We start from the raw sequence: 17,353 nt of genomic DNA on the forward strand, positions 1-17,353 counted from the left end.
TCCGCCCACGATGTGCTGTGGATAGACGCAGGTAGAGGTGTTTCCTTGGTAGGGTCTAGTTGGTGTTCTGAAACATCAGCAGTTTTCGGCTCTATTTGCAGATTTTTATCGCGTTCATTGTTCACAGCTTTTTCTTGCAACTGCATTGGAATTGGCAACACTGTAAATTGCGTGTCAGCCTTTATCTCCGTCTCATGCGCTGAACGTTGGCTAGGTGGTCTATGTACCTTTGCTGCATATGACTGCTTAGGCTGGATTTCTACAGGAGTAGCACATGCTCCAATATTGTCTTGTATCACTCGCTCCCCCATAGCACCACGTCGTTGTGGACAAAACCGTGCTGTGTGTTGAGTGTCTTCACATATTTTACAGGTAGGTTTCTGTCCATAATATGTTACCCAATATTGCATACCCTGTATTGATACATAGGACGGGATTGGCTTATTCAGAACCATTCTCACCAACTTAATGCCTGTACGAGTTTTATAAATATGCTCATCCGAATATCGCTCGTCCACCGGAGGGGTCTTAATTTCACCATACTGCGCAAGCACTGTACGGATATGGCTATCGGTTATTTCCATTGGTATAACATGTAGTCGCACTAGTGTAGTTGTCCTATCAGCCCAGTCTAATCTAATTTCATGTTCATCATCCTCATCACAATACACTAACTTCCCTTCAAATTTATTAATTAACTGTTCGCCTAATAGACGCGTCACTAACTTAATATATACACACTTACGGTATTGGTCCAGTTCAATACTTAATACCTGGTCTTCAGTCAATGCAAGAGTATCCCGTATCCAACGATGTAGCATCAGCGATGATGGGCACTTCTTCACACTTGAAAACCATAACTTTAGCGTATTTACGCGACGAATTTCCATTTTCCTTTCAATTCAACAACTTTACGTAACTTGAAAATTTACGCGTTTCGCGTCGTCTAGCACGCCAGAGTCCCGATGACTCACCGGTTCACGAGCAGAGGCACGGCGATGTTGCTCGCGCGGGCACTTCCGCTGAACTGACCGACTGAGCTATCCGGGCGCTCAAGGACAAGGTCATTTGTCGGTCAAGGGAGTGTGAAACTTTATAGTGGCGCACCTTGAGAATTTTTAGATGATCAGTAATTTAGTCAGGAGCGCCGAAACCGGTGGCCAGGGGGGGCTTATTCTTCGTTGGGCCCCCCTTCTATAAGGGGCCCAATGCATAACTTCCAACACGTATTGGTGTGATGGAAATTTCATATATTATTTGTGAACTCGGTGGGAAATTACGCAGGATTCTAAACTGCTGTATTGTATTGTATTGTAAAGTAAACTGCTGTATTGCCGCTCTAAGTATCTTAGAATATTATTTATTATTAGGTCATTAATGATAACGTTTACACTAGAGTACTGCATTGGACCACTTTCGCTCGCTCAAACTCGATCGTATCTCCCACGCTCGAGCCATTCCGTAAGCCATCTAGCGTCATTCGTGCGATCTAGTAGACGATCGAGCAAAATAGCCTCGATGCAGCACTCTAGTTTACATAATTTAGAAACAGTATATTTACATTCTAAAAAAACAAACCTCATATACAAAGAGAGCTATCGAACTAGTGTCACCGAACACTTGACCACATTTCTATTGCCAAGTTCAAACTTAGTCCATCCAACCTACAAGTCTCTTGTGAACTTTTAATGCATGTAAAATATCAGCACTGCCAAGTGGAAAACAGCCTGCTGATGTCCCGGCTCGGTGAGGTTGATCAATTGCAAAATGGTATCCTTCTTTAATACACAAGACTGGAACAATCAATTTCAACTCAGTGGCGATGTGTAAGTCGTGTGTCAACGGCCAAAGGAAAATGAAATAAAGAAGAAAGTATCTGTACTTTTATAAATTACGATTTTGAGCGTTTTTCTTCAATTGTCAGTCACGAGCGCCCGGTAGTTTTCGAACGCGGCGCAGCGCTCAGTGGTTGTCAGGCAGGCAGATCGGTCCGTGACGGGCAGGGCGTTGCGAGGAAATCCAACGTCTTACCACTTCCAAAACATAGCATGACCGCGCATGCGCACCCTGCCACCCAACAGCATGGTTACCTTCTCAAGGCGTTGTATTTGTTCCCAACGATTTGGCTTTCATTCGCGCCGCGTTCCGCGTTGTTTTGCTCCTGATTGTTGTGCATTATTTTTTAAACGTGTGGTGTGAAGTGACGTGATTATTTTAAGATGGAGAATAGTGAAAGTGTTGTGCAAAAGTATTTAAATAATTCCTTTTCTTCGCTTTCGTATTCAGAGGAGAAACAAGTGATTGACAATAGTCGACCATGTTCGAATCTCACGATGTCAACATGTGTTAAAGGAAAAAGTTGTGCTGGAAAAGGTTTTGAGAGACATTTTCGAAAAGAACTCTATGAAATTTCAGACTGGCTTTGCGGGTGTGATGTGGTGAATAAATTTTACTGTTGGACATGTTTATTATTCTAGACTAAAAAAGGTGTTGGGAATTATCAAGGGTATGCGGATTTGAATCATCTCAATACTGCAGTGAGAAAACACAGCGAGTCTGAATTGCATCTTTATAATAAAGTTTCTTTAAATTTAGTAGTTTTGTTGCCACCCCTACTAGAATTGACGTTCTTTTGGATACTCAACGAAAATCTGAAATAGAGCTACACAATGAAAAAGTAAAAGAGAACAGGGAAATATTAAAGAGGTTGATTAACGCCGTCTGCTATTTAGCAAAGCAAGAACTGCCATTCCGAGGCCATGAGGAAAATGTAGCATCTCTAAATAAGGGCAATTACATGGAATTCCTTATTGCAAGTGCCGAGTTTGATCCCTCATTAAAATAACATTTATTAAATTCTACAGTTTTTCGCGGTACTTCGGCGGGCATTCAAAATGATTTAATAAATTCAGTTTCGGATGTTCTGAGAGATGAAATCTACAATGAAATTCAAAACACAGACTTTGTGGCTATCATGGTCGATGAAACATCAGACATTAGCAAAAAATCTCAGGTGTCAACAGTGTTACGTTTTTTCTCGGACTCACAGAAAAAAGTCATTGAAAGATTTCTTGCATTTCATGACATGAGCGCCGACAAAACTGTAGGAGCTCTTTTTAGTCACGTGACTGAAATAATGGATAAATATAAGTGTGGGGATAAATTAATTGCCCAGACATACGATGGATATTCTGTAATGAGTGGTCATTTGAATGGCCTTTAAAGTAAAGTTTTGGAAAATTATCCGAAAGCTTTTTATACTCATTGTTATGTTCATGTAATGAACTTTGTGCTGCAACAATCGTTAGAATGTAACAAAGAGCTTAAGGTGTTATTTTGTGGTCTTAAATAACTTAAATCTCATTCTCCAAAGAGGTTACACGAACTTTCTGCTTTCATGTCCAGAAAGCTCCCGTCATTAGCTCCTACCAGATGGAATTTTACTTCTAGGCTAGTGTGGACAGTCAATGACAACAGAGAAGCACTGCTTATGTTTTTTGAACATGTTAGAGAAAGTGGAGACTTCGACCATTTGACTGCAATGACTCCAGAGGATTTTCTAGCTTCTTGAAGGACTTCGAAAATATATTTTTAAAAGAGGCTTTATCCAACTTGCTTGCCTTTTCAGACGTATTATTCAGTATATTGCAGTCTAAAAATGTTGATATTTTGTATTGCAGTAATAACTGAATTTCAACAACAGCTGAAAAAGGAAAGTGAGAATTTCGAAACACTATGGAATTCTATAACTGGTGCAGTAGAAGAGGAAGAGATTGTTCAAATGAAAAGGAGGCGACTGAACAACGAATCACAGAAAGACCACTGCCGGAGGCTTTACTTTGAAATCATTGATAATATCAGCAACCAGATAACAATTAGATTCGCATCATTTGAATAATTGCAATATTTTGATTTACTAAATCCCACAAAACTTGAATAAAAGAGAAAACTTTCCTCACCATCTCGTACATAAATTGTAGGAAATTTATGGCAGTGTGTTTAATTTAACCAAACTGCATAAGAACGAACTTTATGTTTGGTATGCTTCCACTGAAGGATCAGAGAAAACACCAATTGAGATTGTAAATTATCACGAATCTAGTGGGTGAGTTTACATAAATATATAAATTAGCAGTGTTGATCGCAACAATTCCTTCCACGACGTCATCTCTCGAGAGATCGTTCTCATCACTGAAGAGGATCCACACATTCTGCCGATATACTCAACCTCAGAAGCGGATGACGAATTTAGTCTTATCTCCATCCAGAAAGAATTACTTTCTAAGCTGCGAGAAGGGGATAAATCCAAATTTTATGAGGCGGTGATCAGCGCATTTCTCTCTAAAGAAAGAAGAATAGACTGGAATTCAAGTAACTAAGTAATGAGCAGTTGATTGTTCAAATTTTACTTTTTGGAAGGATAAATGACGGGTAAGGGGAAAAACCGGTAATGTGCACTTTAGCGATTTTTCAATGAACGGGTCATTCTTATGTCCACGGTGTTTTTTATGGGTGATAGGTAGGAGTTGCACCAACCCCTCTGGTTGCAAACTCGTGCTTTAAAAATTAATTGTTTGGCGAAGTATTGAACATATTAATTTTCTCCTTACCCTTCAAATATATTAATACTTTAAATGAAGTATTTACTTCATTTAAAATAATTTATGTAATTTAATGTTTTTTCTAAATATTTATAAATTTACACCAAAAAGGTACGGAGAAAATTTGTAATATTGGTTCACAGAAATGAGAGGGGGAGGGGTTAACATTCCTTCTTTGCCAACGCCTGAAGTTCAGGGTCAGGAGACGCCACTGTTTCAACTAAATGTAAATAAAACTAAATTTGTAATGTATACCAGGAAAACACAATATACAGTCTATAATTACAAGGTTAACAATGTACCAGTACAGAATGTAGACAATATCAAAAACCTTGGTGTTATATGTGATACTAAGCTTACATTTAAGCCACACATAAATATGATTGTGAAAAAAGCAAGCTCTATTATGGGAAACCTGATACGAAAGTGGAAAGCAAGCGGTAATTTGGAACTTTTCATCTTCATGTATTCCATCATGGTTAGGACGTCCTTAGAATATGCTTGTCAAATATGGCATCCGTTAAATTTCAAAAGTGATACATCGCTAATTGAAAATGTTCAACGCACGTCTTGTAGTTTTAAGTATAATAATTTTAAAATGTATCATGTCTATTATGAATACAGTAATCTAAGTAAAAAAAACTTAAATTACGTAACCTTGAAAGTAGAAGGAATATATTCTGTCATCAGTTTTTAGACAATATTTTAGCAGTTGTAATGATAGTTAAACAAATCTGGAAAAATTATGCGTGAAAGTGCCTAATTATAACATCAGAAGACATCATAATGTAATTGCAACTACAGTTTTTAAATCCAACACTTGGATGGACAAATTAGTATGGTTAGCACAGGTGAATGTCCCAATCTATGGAAATTAAATTCGACAAAAATGTAAGCTATTTTAAGAATAATTGTGTCTCTTATATACTATATTATTTTTAAATTCTGATGTATGTATTGAATGTATATTATTGCAACCCTCTTTTATGTATTCTAACCTTATTTTGTAAAATAGTTTTATGCATGTGTGTTAAACCACAGTGTTGCATAAAGGCTAAACTGTTAACAACACTTAAATAAATACATTTCAATTCAATTCAAATCAGTACTTAAGAAATCTCTGACGACTGGACACGAAAGATTTCTTAAAAAAATTGTGTGTGTTCCATACTTAAGATATGGTATTCTAATAATGTTTTTAATTTCATTTACTATAAGGGGTATAAAAACATCCCTGGCAGGGATAAAAATAAATATGTTATGACAGGAATAAGATAATTTGTGAGGAGGAAATCTCCTGCATCCCTCCCGTTAATTCACACACACTGCTCCAAGGACATGATGTGGGAATGATATCGTAGCGAACAATTCATGCTATGATGAACTCTCCTTCCGGTGGTCAGGATGGCCGAGCGGTCTAAGGCGCCAGACTCAAGCGAGAGCTTCCACGCTTGTGTGGTTGAGGAATTCTGGTCCTCGAATGAGGGCGTGGGTTCGAATCCCACTCCTGACAGAATGTTTTCTTCCAGTTTTTCAGGAGGGATCCTTTGTTCGAGCCTAGTTTGAAGGACATTACATAGGAACTCGAGTCCCCTTTGAAATTGAAGGTACTGTAGGATTAAGTAAGCTTAAAAGTGTGATTTTTTTAAAGACAACAACCCTGTTGGTTTTCAGTTGCTCCAAATGAAGGAAGCGCGTCAAGAGGGGGGGGGTCGTCGAACCAGTCCGTTAGCCCCTCCTCCCCCTGTCCTGGAAATTGGCATCGTTCATTTCAAGTTACAAGAGAGCAGAAATCTTGTTACTTTTATTGTTAATTTCAGTTAGTTAGCATTCGAACAGAATAATTATAGTAAAAAGGCTGCGTTAGAGTGGAAAAAATAGTGTAAAATGTAGGAACCATTTTTTTTCATGTTCTAATTCTACAATTTACTCAGTTCTCAAAAATTGCAAAAAATAGGGTTTTATGTGAGCTCACACAACATAAAATGTATGAGCAAATTTTTCCCTTAACTTTTCAAACATTTTCTTGAATGAGGCGTGCAAAATTGGTTATACATTTTAGTATACTATGAAATGTAAAAAATAAGAAAAAAATATTGTGCAGAATATTCACTCATCTGGTGAATCAAGTAGCAAAGTCTCTTCAGGGATATAATAATAATAAAAGTAAATTTGTAATAAGAATAATCATAACGAAGATATTCTGTCATCAGTTTATAGACAATATCTTAGCACGTGTAATAGATAGTTAAACAAATCTGGAAAAATTATGCGTGAAAGTGCCTAATTATAACATCAGAAGACATCATAATGTAATTGCAACTACAGTTTTTAAATCCAACACTTGGATGGACAAATTAGTATGGTTAGCACAGGTGAATGTCCCAATCTATGGAAATTAAATTCGACAAAAATGTAAGCTATTTTAAGAATAATTGTGTCTCTTATATACTATATTATTTTTAAATTCTGATGTATGTATTGAATGTATATTATTGCAACCCTCTTTTATGTATTCTAACCTTATTTTGTAAAATAGTTTTATGCATGTGTGTTAAACCACAGTGTTGCATAAAGGCTAAACTGTTAACAACACTTAAATAAATACATTTCAATTCAATTCAAATCAGTACTTAAGAAATCTCTGACGACTGGACACGAAAGATTTCTTAAAAAAATTGTGTGTGTTCCATACTTAAGATATGGTATTCTAATAATGTTTTTAATTTCATTTACTATAAGGGGTATAAAAACATCCCTGGCAGGGATAAAAATAAATATGTTATGACAGGAATAAGATAATTTGTGAGGAGGAAATCTCCTGCATCCCTCCCGTTAATTCACACACACTGCTCCAAGGACATGATGTGGGAATGATATCGTAGCGAACAATTCATGCTATGATGAACTCTCCTTCCGGTGGTCAGGATGGCCGAGCGGTCTAAGGCGCCAGACTCAAGCGAGAGCTTCCACGCTTGTGTGGTTGAGGAATTCTGGTCCTCGAATGAGGGCGTGGGTTCGAATCCCACTCCTGACAGAATGTTTTCTTCCAGTTTTTCAGGAGGGATCCTTTGTTCGAGCCTAGTTTGAAGGACATTACATAGGAACTCGAGTCCCCTTTGAAATTGAAGGTACTGTAGGATTAAGTAAGCTTAAAAGTGTGATTTTTTTAAAGACAACAACCCTGTTGGTTTTCAGTTGCTCCAAATGAAGGAAGCGCGTCAAGAGGGGGGGGGGGTCGTCGAACCGGTCCGTTAGCCCCTCCTCCCCCTGTCCTGGAAATTGGCATCGTTCATTTCAAGTTACAAGAGAGCAGAAATCTTGTTACTTTTATTGTTAATTTCAGTTAGTTAGCATTCGAACAGAATAATTATAGTAAAAAGGCTGCGTTAGAGTGGAAAAAATAGTGTAAAATGTAGGAACCATTTTTTTTCATGTTCTAATTCTACAATTTACTCAGTTCTCAAAAATTGCAAAAAATAGGGTTTTATGTGAGCTCACACAACATAAAATGTATGAGCAAATTTTTCCCTTAACTTTTCAAACATTTTCTTGAATGAGGCGTGCAAAATTGGTTATACATTTTAGTATACTATGAAATGTAAAAAATAAGAAAAAAATATTGTGCAGAATATTCACTCATCTGGTGAATCAAGTAGCAAAGTCTCTTCAGGTATATAATAATAATAAAAGTAAATTTGTAATAAGAATAATCATAACGAAGATATTCTGTCATCAGTTTATAGACAATATCTTAGCACGTGTAATAGATAGTTAAACAAATCTGGAAAAATTATGCGTGAAAGTGCCTAATTATAACATCAGAAGACATCATAATGTAATTGCAACTACAGTTTTTAAATCCAACACTTGGATGGACAAATTAGTATGGTTAGCACAGGTGAATGTCCCAATCTATGGAAATTAAATTCGACAAAAATGTAAGCTATTTTAAGAATAATTGTGTCTCTTATATACTATATTATTTTTAAATTCTGATGTATGTATTGAATGTATATTATTGCAACCCTCTTTTATGTATTCTAACCTTATTTTGTAAAATAGTTTTATGCATGTGTGTTAAACCACAGTGTTGCATAAAGGCTAAACTGTTAACAACACTTAAATAAATACATTTCAATTCAATTCAAATCAGTACTTAAGAAATCTCTGACGACTGGACACGAAAGATTTCTTAAAAAAATTGTGTGTGTTCCATACTTAAGATATGGTATTCTAATAATGTTTTTAATTTCATTTACTATAAGGGGTATAAAAACATCCCTGGCAGGGATAAAAATAAATATGTTATGACAGGAATAAGATAATTTGTGAGGAGGAAATCTCCTGCATCCCTCCCGTTAATTCACACACACTGCTCCAAGGACATGATGTGGGAATGATATCGTAGCGAACAATTCATGCTATGATGAACTCTCCTTCCGGTGGTCAGGATGGCCGAGCGGTCTAAGGCGCCAGACTCAAGCGAGAGCTTCCACGCTTGTGTGGTTGAGGAATTCTGGTCCTCGAATGAGGGCGTGGGTTCGAATCCCACTCCTGACAGAATGTTTTCTTCCAGTTTTTCAGGAGGGATCCTTTGTTCGAGCCTAGTTTGAAGGACATTACATAGGAACTCGAGTCCCCTTTGAAATTGAAGGTACTGTAGGATTAAGTAAGCTTAAAAGTGTGATTTTTTTAAAGACAACAACCCTGTTGGTTTTCAGTTGCTCCAAATGAAGGAAGCGCGTCAAGAGGGGGGGGGGTCGTCGAACCGGTCCGTTAGCCCCTCCTCCCCCTGTCCTGGAAATTGGCATCGTTCATTTCAAGTTACAAGAGAGCAGAAATCTTGTTACTTTTATTGTTAATTTCAGTTAGTTAGCATTCGAACAGAATAATTATAGTAAAAAGGCTGCGTTAGAGTGGAAAAAATAGTGTAAAATGTAGGAACCATTTTTTTTCATGTTCTAATTCTACAATTTACTCAGTTCTCAAAAATTGCAAAAAATAGGGTTTTATGTGAGCTCACACAACATAAAATGTATGAGCAAATTTTTCCCTTAACTTTTCAAACATTTTCTTGAATGAGGCGTGCAAAATTGGTTATACATTTTAGTATACTATGAAATGTAAAAAATAAGAAAAAAATATTGTGCAGAATATTCACTCATCTGGTGAATCAAGTAGCAAAGTCTCTTCAGGTATATAATAATAATAAAAGTAAATTTGTAATAAGAATAATCATAACGAAGATATTCTGTCATCAGTTTATAGACAATATCTTAGCACGTGTAATAGATAGTTAAACAAATCTGGAAAAATTATGCGTGAAAGTGCCTAATTATAACATCAGAAGACATCATAATGTAATTGCAACTACAGTTTTTAAATCCAACACTTGGATGGACAAATTAGTATGGTTAGCACAGGTGAATGTCCCAATCTATGGAAATTAAATTCGACAAAAATGTAAGCTATTTTAAGAATAATTGTGTCTCTTATATACTATATTATTTTTAAATTCTGATGTATGTATTGAATGTATATTATTGCAACCCTCTTTTATGTATTCTAACCTTATTTTGTAAAATAGTTTTATGCATGTGTGTTAAACCACAGTGTTGCATAAAGGCTAAACTGTTAACAACACTTAAATAAATACATTTCAATTCAATTCAAATCAGTACTTAAGAAATCTCTGACGACTGGACACGAAAGATTTCTTAAAAAAATTGTGTGTGTTCCATACTTAAGATATGGTATTCTAATAATGTTTTTAATTTCATTTACTATAAGGGGTATAAAAACATCCCTGGCAGGGATAAAAATAAATATGTTATGACAGGAATAAGATAATTTGTGAGGAGGAAATCTCCTGCATCCCTCCCGTTAATTCACACACACTGCTCCAAGGACATGATGTGGGAATGATATCGTAGCGAACAATTCATGCTATGATGAACTCTCCTTCCGGTGGTCAGGATGGCCGAGCGGTCTAAGGCGCCAGACTCAAGCGAGAGCTTCCACGCTTGTGTGGTTGAGGAATTCTGGTCCTCGAATGAGGGCGTGGGTTCGAATCCCACTCCTGACAGAATGTTTTCTTCCAGTTTTTCAGGAGGGATCCTTTGTTCGAGCCTAGTTTGAAGGACATTACATAGGAACTCGAGTCCCCTTTGAAATTGAAGGTACTGTAGGATTAAGTAAGCTTAAAAGTGTGATTTTTTTAAAGACAACAACCCTGTTGGTTTTCAGGAAGCGCGTCAAGAGGGGGGGGGGGGTCGTCGAACCGGTCCGTTAGCCCCTCCTCCCCCTGTCCTGGAAATTGGCATCGTTCATTTCAAGTTACAAGAGAGCAGAAATCTTGTTACTTTTATTGTTAATTTCAGTTAGTTAGCATTCGAACAGAATAATTATAGTAAAAAGGCTGCGTTAGAGTGGAAAAAATAGTGTAAAATGTAGGAACCATTTTTTTTCATGTTCTAATTCTACAATTTACTCAGTTCTCAAAAATTGCAAAAAATAGGGTTTTATGTGAGCTCACACAACATAAAATGTATGAGCAAATTTTTCCCTTAACTTTTCAAACATTTTCTTGAATGAGGCGTGCAAAATTGGTTATACATTTTAGTATACTATGAAATGTAAAAAATAAGAAAAAAATATTGTGCAGAATATTCACTCATCTGGTGAATCAAGTAGCAAAGTCTCTTCAGGGATATAATAATAATAAAAGTAAATTTGTAATAAGAATAATCATAACGAAGATATTCTGTCATCAGTTTATAGACAATATCTTAGCACGTGTAATAGATAGTTAAACAAATCTGGAAAAATTATGCGTGAAAGTGCCTAATTATAACATCAGAAGACATCATAATGTAATTACAACTACAGTTTTTAAATCCAACACTTGGATGGACAAATTAGTATGGTTAGCACAGGTGAATGTCCCAATCTATGGAAATTAAATTCGACAAAAATGTAAGCTATTTTAAGAATAATTGTGTCTCTTATATACTATATTATTTTTAAATTCTGATGTATGTATTGAATGTATATTATTGCAACCCTCTTTTATGTATTCTAACCTTATTTTGTAAAATAGTTTTATGCATGTGTGTTAAACCACAGTGTTGCATAAAGGCTAAACTGTTAACAACACTTAAATAAATACATTTCAATTCAATTCAAATCAGTACTTAAGAAATCTCTGACGACTGGACACGAAAGATTTCTTAAAAAAATTGTGTGTGTTCCATACTTAAGATATGGTATTCTAATAATGTTTTTAATTTCATTTACTATAAGGGGTATAAAAACATCCCTGGCAGGGATAAAAATAAATATGTTATGACAGGAATAAGATAATTTGTGAGGAGGAAATCTCCTGCATCCCTCCCGTTAATTCACACACACTGCTCCAAGGACATGATGTGGGAATGATATCGTAGCGAACAATTCATGCTATGATGAACTCTCCTTCCGGTGGTCAGGATGGCCGAGCGGTCTAAGGCGCCAGACTCAAGCGAGAGCTTCCACGCTTGTGTGGTTGAGGAATTCTGGTCCTCGAATGAGGGCGTGGGTTCGAATCCCACTCCTGACAGAATGTTTTCTTCCAGTTTTTCAGGAGGGATCCTTTGTTCGAGCCTAGTTTGAAGGACATTACATAGGAACTCGAGTCCCCTTTGAAATTGAAGGTACTGTAGGATTAAGTAAGCTTAAAAGTGTGATTTTTTTAAAGACAACAACCCTGTTGGTTTTCAGTTGCTCCAAATGAAGGAAGCGCGTCAAGAGGGGGGGGTCGTCGAACCAGTCCGTTAGCCCCTCCTCCCCCTGTCCTGGAAATTGGCATCGTTCATTTCAAGTTACAAGAGAGCAGAAATCTTGTTACTTTTATTGTTAATTTCAGTTAGTTAGCATTCGAACAGAATAATTATAGTAAAAAGGCTGCGTTAGAGTGGAAAAAATAGTGTAAAATGTAGGAACCATTTTTTTTCATGTTCTAATTCTACAATTTACTCAGTTCTCAAAAATTGCAAAAAATAGGGTTTTATGTGAGCTCACACAACATAAAATGTATGAGCAAATTTTTCCCTTAACTTTTCAAACATTTTCTTGAATGAGGCGTGCAAAATTGGTTATACATTTTAGTATACTATGAAATGTAAAAAATAAGAAAAAAATATTGTGCAGAATATTCACTCATCTGGTGAATCAAGTAGCAAAGTCTCTTCAGGGATATAATAATAATAAAAGTAAATTTGTAATAAGAATAATCATAACGAAGATATTCTGTCATCAGTTTATAGACAATATCTTAGCACGTGTAATAGATAGTAAAACAAATCTGGAAAAATTATGCGTGAATGTGCCTAATTATAACAACAGAAATCATCATAATGTAATTGCAACTACAGTTTTGAAATCCAACACTAGGATGGACAAATTAGTATGGTTAGCACAGGTGAATGTCCCAATCTATGGAAATTGAATTCGACAAAAATGTAAGCTATTTTAAGAACAATTGTGTCTTGACTTTTATATATATTCTTTTTAAATTCTGATGTATGTATTGAATGTATATTATTGCAACCCTCTTTTATGTATTCTAACCTTATTTTGTAAAATAGTTTTATGCATGTGTGTTAAACCACAGTGTTGCATAAAGGCTAAACTGTTAACAACACTTAAATAAATACATTTCAATTCAATTCAAATCAGTACTTAAGAAATCTCTGACGACTGGACACGAAAGATTTCTTAAAAAAATTGTGTGTGTTCCATACTTAAGATATGGTATTCTAATAATGTTTTTAATTTCATTTACTATAAGGGGTATAAAAACATCCCTGGCAGGGATAAAAATAAATATGTTATGACAGGAATAAGATAATTTGTGAGGAGGAAATCTCCTGCATCCCTCCCGTTAATTCACACACACTGCTCCAAGGACATGATGTGGGAATGATATCGTAGCGAACAATTCATGCTATGATGAACTCTCCTTCCGGTGGTCAGGATGGCCGAGCGGTCTAAGGCGCCAGACTCAAGCGAGAGCTTCCACGCTTGTGTGGTTGAGGAATTCTGGTCCTCGAATGAGGGCGTGGGTTCGAATCCCACTCCTGACAGAATGTTTTCTTCCAGTTTTTCAGGAGGGATCCTTTGTTCGAGCCTAGTTTGAAGGACATTACATAGGAACTCGAGTCCCCTTTGAAATTGAAGGTACTGTAGGATTAAGTAAGCTTAAAAGTGTGATTTTTTTAAAGACAACAACCCTGTTGGTTTTCAGGAAGCGCGTCAAGAGGGGGGGGGGGGTCGTCGAACCGGTCCGTTAGCCCCTCCTCCCCCTGTCCTGGAAATTGGCATCGTTCATTTCAAGTTACAAGAGAGCAGAAATCTTGTTACTTTTATTGTTAATTTCAGTTAGTTAGCATTCGAACAGAATAATTATAGTAAAAAGGCTGCGTTAGAGTGGAAAAAATAGTGTAAAATGTAGGAACCATTTTTTTTCATGTTCTAATTCTACAATTTACTCAGTTCTCAAAAATTGCAAAAAATAGGGTTTTATGTGAGCTCACACAACATAAAATGTATGAGCAAATTTTTCCCTTAACTTTTCAAACATTTTCTTGAATGAGGCGTGCAAAATTGGTTATACATTTTAGTATACTATGAAATGTAAAAAATAAGAAAAAAATATTGTGCAGAATATTCACTCATCTGGTGAATCAAGTAGCAAAGTCTCTTCAGGGATATAATAATAATAAAAGTAAATTTGTAATAAGAATAATCATAACGAAGATATTCTGTCATCAGTTTATAGACAATATCTTAGCACGTGTAATAGATAGTTAAACAAATCTGGAAAAATTATGCGTGAAAGTGCCTAATTATAACATCAGAAGACATCATAATGTAATTACAACTACAGTTTTTAAATCCAACACTTGGATGGACAAATTAGTATGGTTAGCACAGGTGAATGTCCCAATCTATGGAAATTAAATTCGACAAAAATGTAAGCTATTTTAAGAATAATTGTGTCTCTTATATACTATATTATTTTTAAATTCTGATGTATGTATTGAATGTATATTATTGCAACCCTCTTTTATGTATTCTAACCTTATTTTGTAAAATAGTTTTATGCATGTGTGTTAAACCACAGTGTTGCATAAAGGCTAAACTGTTAACAACACTTAAATAAATACATTTCAATTCAATTCAAATCAGTACTTAAGAAATCTCTGACGACTGGACACGAAAGATTTCTTAAAAAAATTGTGTGTGTTCCATACTTAAGATATGGTATTCTAATAATGTTTTTAATTTCATTTACTATAAGGGGTATAAAAACATCCCTGGCAGGGATAAAAATAAATATGTTATGACAGGAATAAGATAATTTGTGAGGAGGAAATCTCCTGCATCCCTCCCGTTAATTCACACACACTGCTCCAAGGACATGATGTGGGAATGATATCGTAGCGAACAATTCATGCTATGATGAACTCTCCTTCCGGTGGTCAGGATGGCCGAGCGGTCTAAGGCGCCAGACTCAAGCGAGAGCTTCCACGCTTGTGTGGTTGAGGAATTCTGGTCCTCGAATGAGGGCGTGGGTTCGAATCCCACTCCTGACAGAATGTTTTCTTCCAGTTTTTCAGGAGGGATCCTTTGTTCGAGCCTAGTTTGAAGGACATTACATAGGAACTCGAGTCCCCTTTGAAATTGAAGGTACTGTAGGATTAAGTAAGCTTAAAAGTGTGATTTTTTTAAAGACAACAACCCTGTTGGTTTTCAGTTGCTCCAAATGAAGGAAGCGCGTCAAGAGGGGGGGGTCGTCGAACCAGTCCGTTAGCCCCTCCTCCCCCTGTCCTGGAAATTGGCATCGTTCATTTCAAGTTACAAGAGAGCAGAAATCTTGTTACTTTTATTGTTAATTTCAGTTAGTTAGCATTCGAACAGAATAATTATAGTAAAAAGGCTGCGTTAGAGTGGAAAAAATAGTGTAAAATGTAGGAACCATTTTTTTTCATGTTCTAATTCTACAATTTACTCAGTTCTCAAAAATTGCAAAAAATAGGGTTTTATGTGAGCTCACACAACATAAAATGTATGAGCAAATTTTTCCCTTAACTTTTCAAACATTTTCTTGAATGAGGCGTGCAAAATTGGTTATACATTTTAGTATACTATGAAATGTAAAAAATAAGAAAAAAATATTGTGCAGAATATTCACTCATCTGGTGAATCAAGTAGCAAAGTCTCTTCAGGGATATAATAATAATAAAAGTAAATTTGTAATAAGAATAATCATAACGAAGATATTCTGTCATCAGTTTATAGACAATATCTTAGCACGTGTAATAGATAGTAAAACAAATCTGGAAAAATTATGCGTGAATGTGCCTAATTATAACAACAGAAATCATCATAATGTAATTGCAACTACAGTTTTGAAATCCAACACTAGGATGGACAAATTAGTATGGTTAGCACAGGTGAATGTCCCAATCTATGGAAATTGAATTCGACAAAAATGTAAGCTATTTTAAGAACAATTGTGTCTTGACTTTTATATATATTCTTTTTAAATTCTGATGTATGTATTGAATGTATATTATTGCAACCCTCTTTTATGTATTCTAACCTTATTTTGTAAAATAGTTTTATGCATGTGTGTTAAACCACAGTGTTGCATAAAGGCTAAACTGTTAACAACACTTAAATAAATACATTTCAATTCAATTCAATTCAGTACTTAAGAAATCTCTGACGACTGGACACGAAAGATTTCTTAAAAAATTGTGTGCGTTCCATAGTTAACATATGGTATTCTAATAATGTTTTTAATTCCATTTACTCTAAGGGGTATAAAAACATCCCTGGCAGGGATAAAAATAAATATGTTATGACAGGAGTAAGATATTTTGTGAGGAGGAAATATCCTGCATCCCTCCCGTTAATTCACACACTGCTCCAAGGACATGACGTGGGAATGTTATGCGCAGTTCATACGATTTGGTCTTGTAATAATTCATATTTCAATTTTGGCTCGCAACGACATAATCACCCGAGCATGGGAAGCAAGCACATCACGAACCATATCGTAGCTAACAATTCATGCTATGATGAACTCTTCTTCCGGTGGTCAGGATGGCCGAGCGGTGTAAGGCGCCAGACTCAAGCGAAAACTTCCACGGTTGTGTGGCTGAGGAATTCTGGTCCTCGAATGAGGGTGTAGGTTTGAATCCCACTCCTGGCAGAATGTTTTCTGCCAGTTTTTCACGAGGGATCCTTTGTTCGAACCTAGTTTGAAGGACATTACATAGGAACTCGAGTCCCATTTGAAATTGAAGGTCCTGTAGGATAAAGTAAGCTTAAAAGTAAGATTTTTTAAAGACAACAACCCTGTTGGTTTACAGTGGCTCAAAATCAAGGAAGCGCGTCAAGGGGGGGGGGAGTTGTCGAACCGGTCCGTTAGCCCCTCCTCCGCCTGTCCTGGAAATTGGCATCGTTCATTTCAAGTTACAGAGAGCAGAAATCTTGTTACTTTTATTGTTAATTTCAGTTAGTTAGCATTCGAACAGAATAATTATAGCAAAAAGGCTGCGTTAGATTGAAAAAAAATGTGTAAAATGTAGGAACCAGGTTTTTTCATGTTCTAATTCTACAATTTAATCAGTTCTCAAAAATTGCAAAAAATAGGGTTTTATGTGAGCCCACACAACATAAAATTTATGAGCAAATTTTCC

General features: G+C 36.0%; 7 non-coding genes across 7 annotated transcripts; all 7 read left to right on the top strand.

The window, feature by feature from the left end:
* The first annotated feature begins 5,999 nt into the window (after positions 1 to 5,999).
* On the top strand, positions 6,000 to 6,114 carry TRNAL-CAA (transfer RNA leucine (anticodon CAA)). Its single transcript has 2 exons — positions 6,000 to 6,037; positions 6,069 to 6,114. It is a non-coding gene; the product is annotated as a tRNA-Leu (tRNA).
* A 1,409-nt stretch (positions 6,115 to 7,523) lies between these two features.
* Positions 7,524 to 7,638, top strand: TRNAL-CAA (transfer RNA leucine (anticodon CAA)). Its single transcript has 2 exons — positions 7,524 to 7,561; positions 7,593 to 7,638. It is a non-coding gene; the product is annotated as a tRNA-Leu (tRNA).
* A 1,411-nt stretch (positions 7,639 to 9,049) lies between these two features.
* On the top strand, positions 9,050 to 9,164 carry TRNAL-CAA (transfer RNA leucine (anticodon CAA)). The gene is made up of 2 exons: positions 9,050 to 9,087; positions 9,119 to 9,164. It is a non-coding gene; the product is annotated as a tRNA-Leu (tRNA).
* Positions 9,165 to 10,574: 1,410 nt separating this feature from the next.
* On the top strand, positions 10,575 to 10,689 carry TRNAL-CAA (transfer RNA leucine (anticodon CAA)). Its single transcript has 2 exons — positions 10,575 to 10,612; positions 10,644 to 10,689. It is a non-coding gene; the product is annotated as a tRNA-Leu (tRNA).
* Positions 10,690 to 12,086: 1,397 nt separating this feature from the next.
* TRNAL-CAA (transfer RNA leucine (anticodon CAA)) lies at positions 12,087 to 12,201 on the top strand. Its single transcript has 2 exons — positions 12,087 to 12,124; positions 12,156 to 12,201. It is a non-coding gene; the product is annotated as a tRNA-Leu (tRNA).
* Positions 12,202 to 13,611: 1,410 nt separating this feature from the next.
* TRNAL-CAA (transfer RNA leucine (anticodon CAA)) lies at positions 13,612 to 13,726 on the top strand. Its single transcript has 2 exons — positions 13,612 to 13,649; positions 13,681 to 13,726. It is a non-coding gene; the product is annotated as a tRNA-Leu (tRNA).
* Positions 13,727 to 15,123: 1,397 nt separating this feature from the next.
* On the top strand, positions 15,124 to 15,238 carry TRNAL-CAA (transfer RNA leucine (anticodon CAA)). Its single transcript has 2 exons — positions 15,124 to 15,161; positions 15,193 to 15,238. It is a non-coding gene; the product is annotated as a tRNA-Leu (tRNA).
* The last annotated feature ends 2,115 nt before the right edge of the window (positions 15,239 to 17,353 follow it).

The sequence above is a fragment of the Lepisma saccharinum genome, chromosome 13 (genome assembly GCF_977018435.1).
Source record: "Lepisma saccharinum chromosome 13, izLepSacc3.1, whole genome shotgun sequence".
Classification (NCBI taxonomy): domain Eukaryota; kingdom Metazoa; phylum Arthropoda; class Insecta; order Zygentoma; family Lepismatidae; genus Lepisma; species Lepisma saccharinum.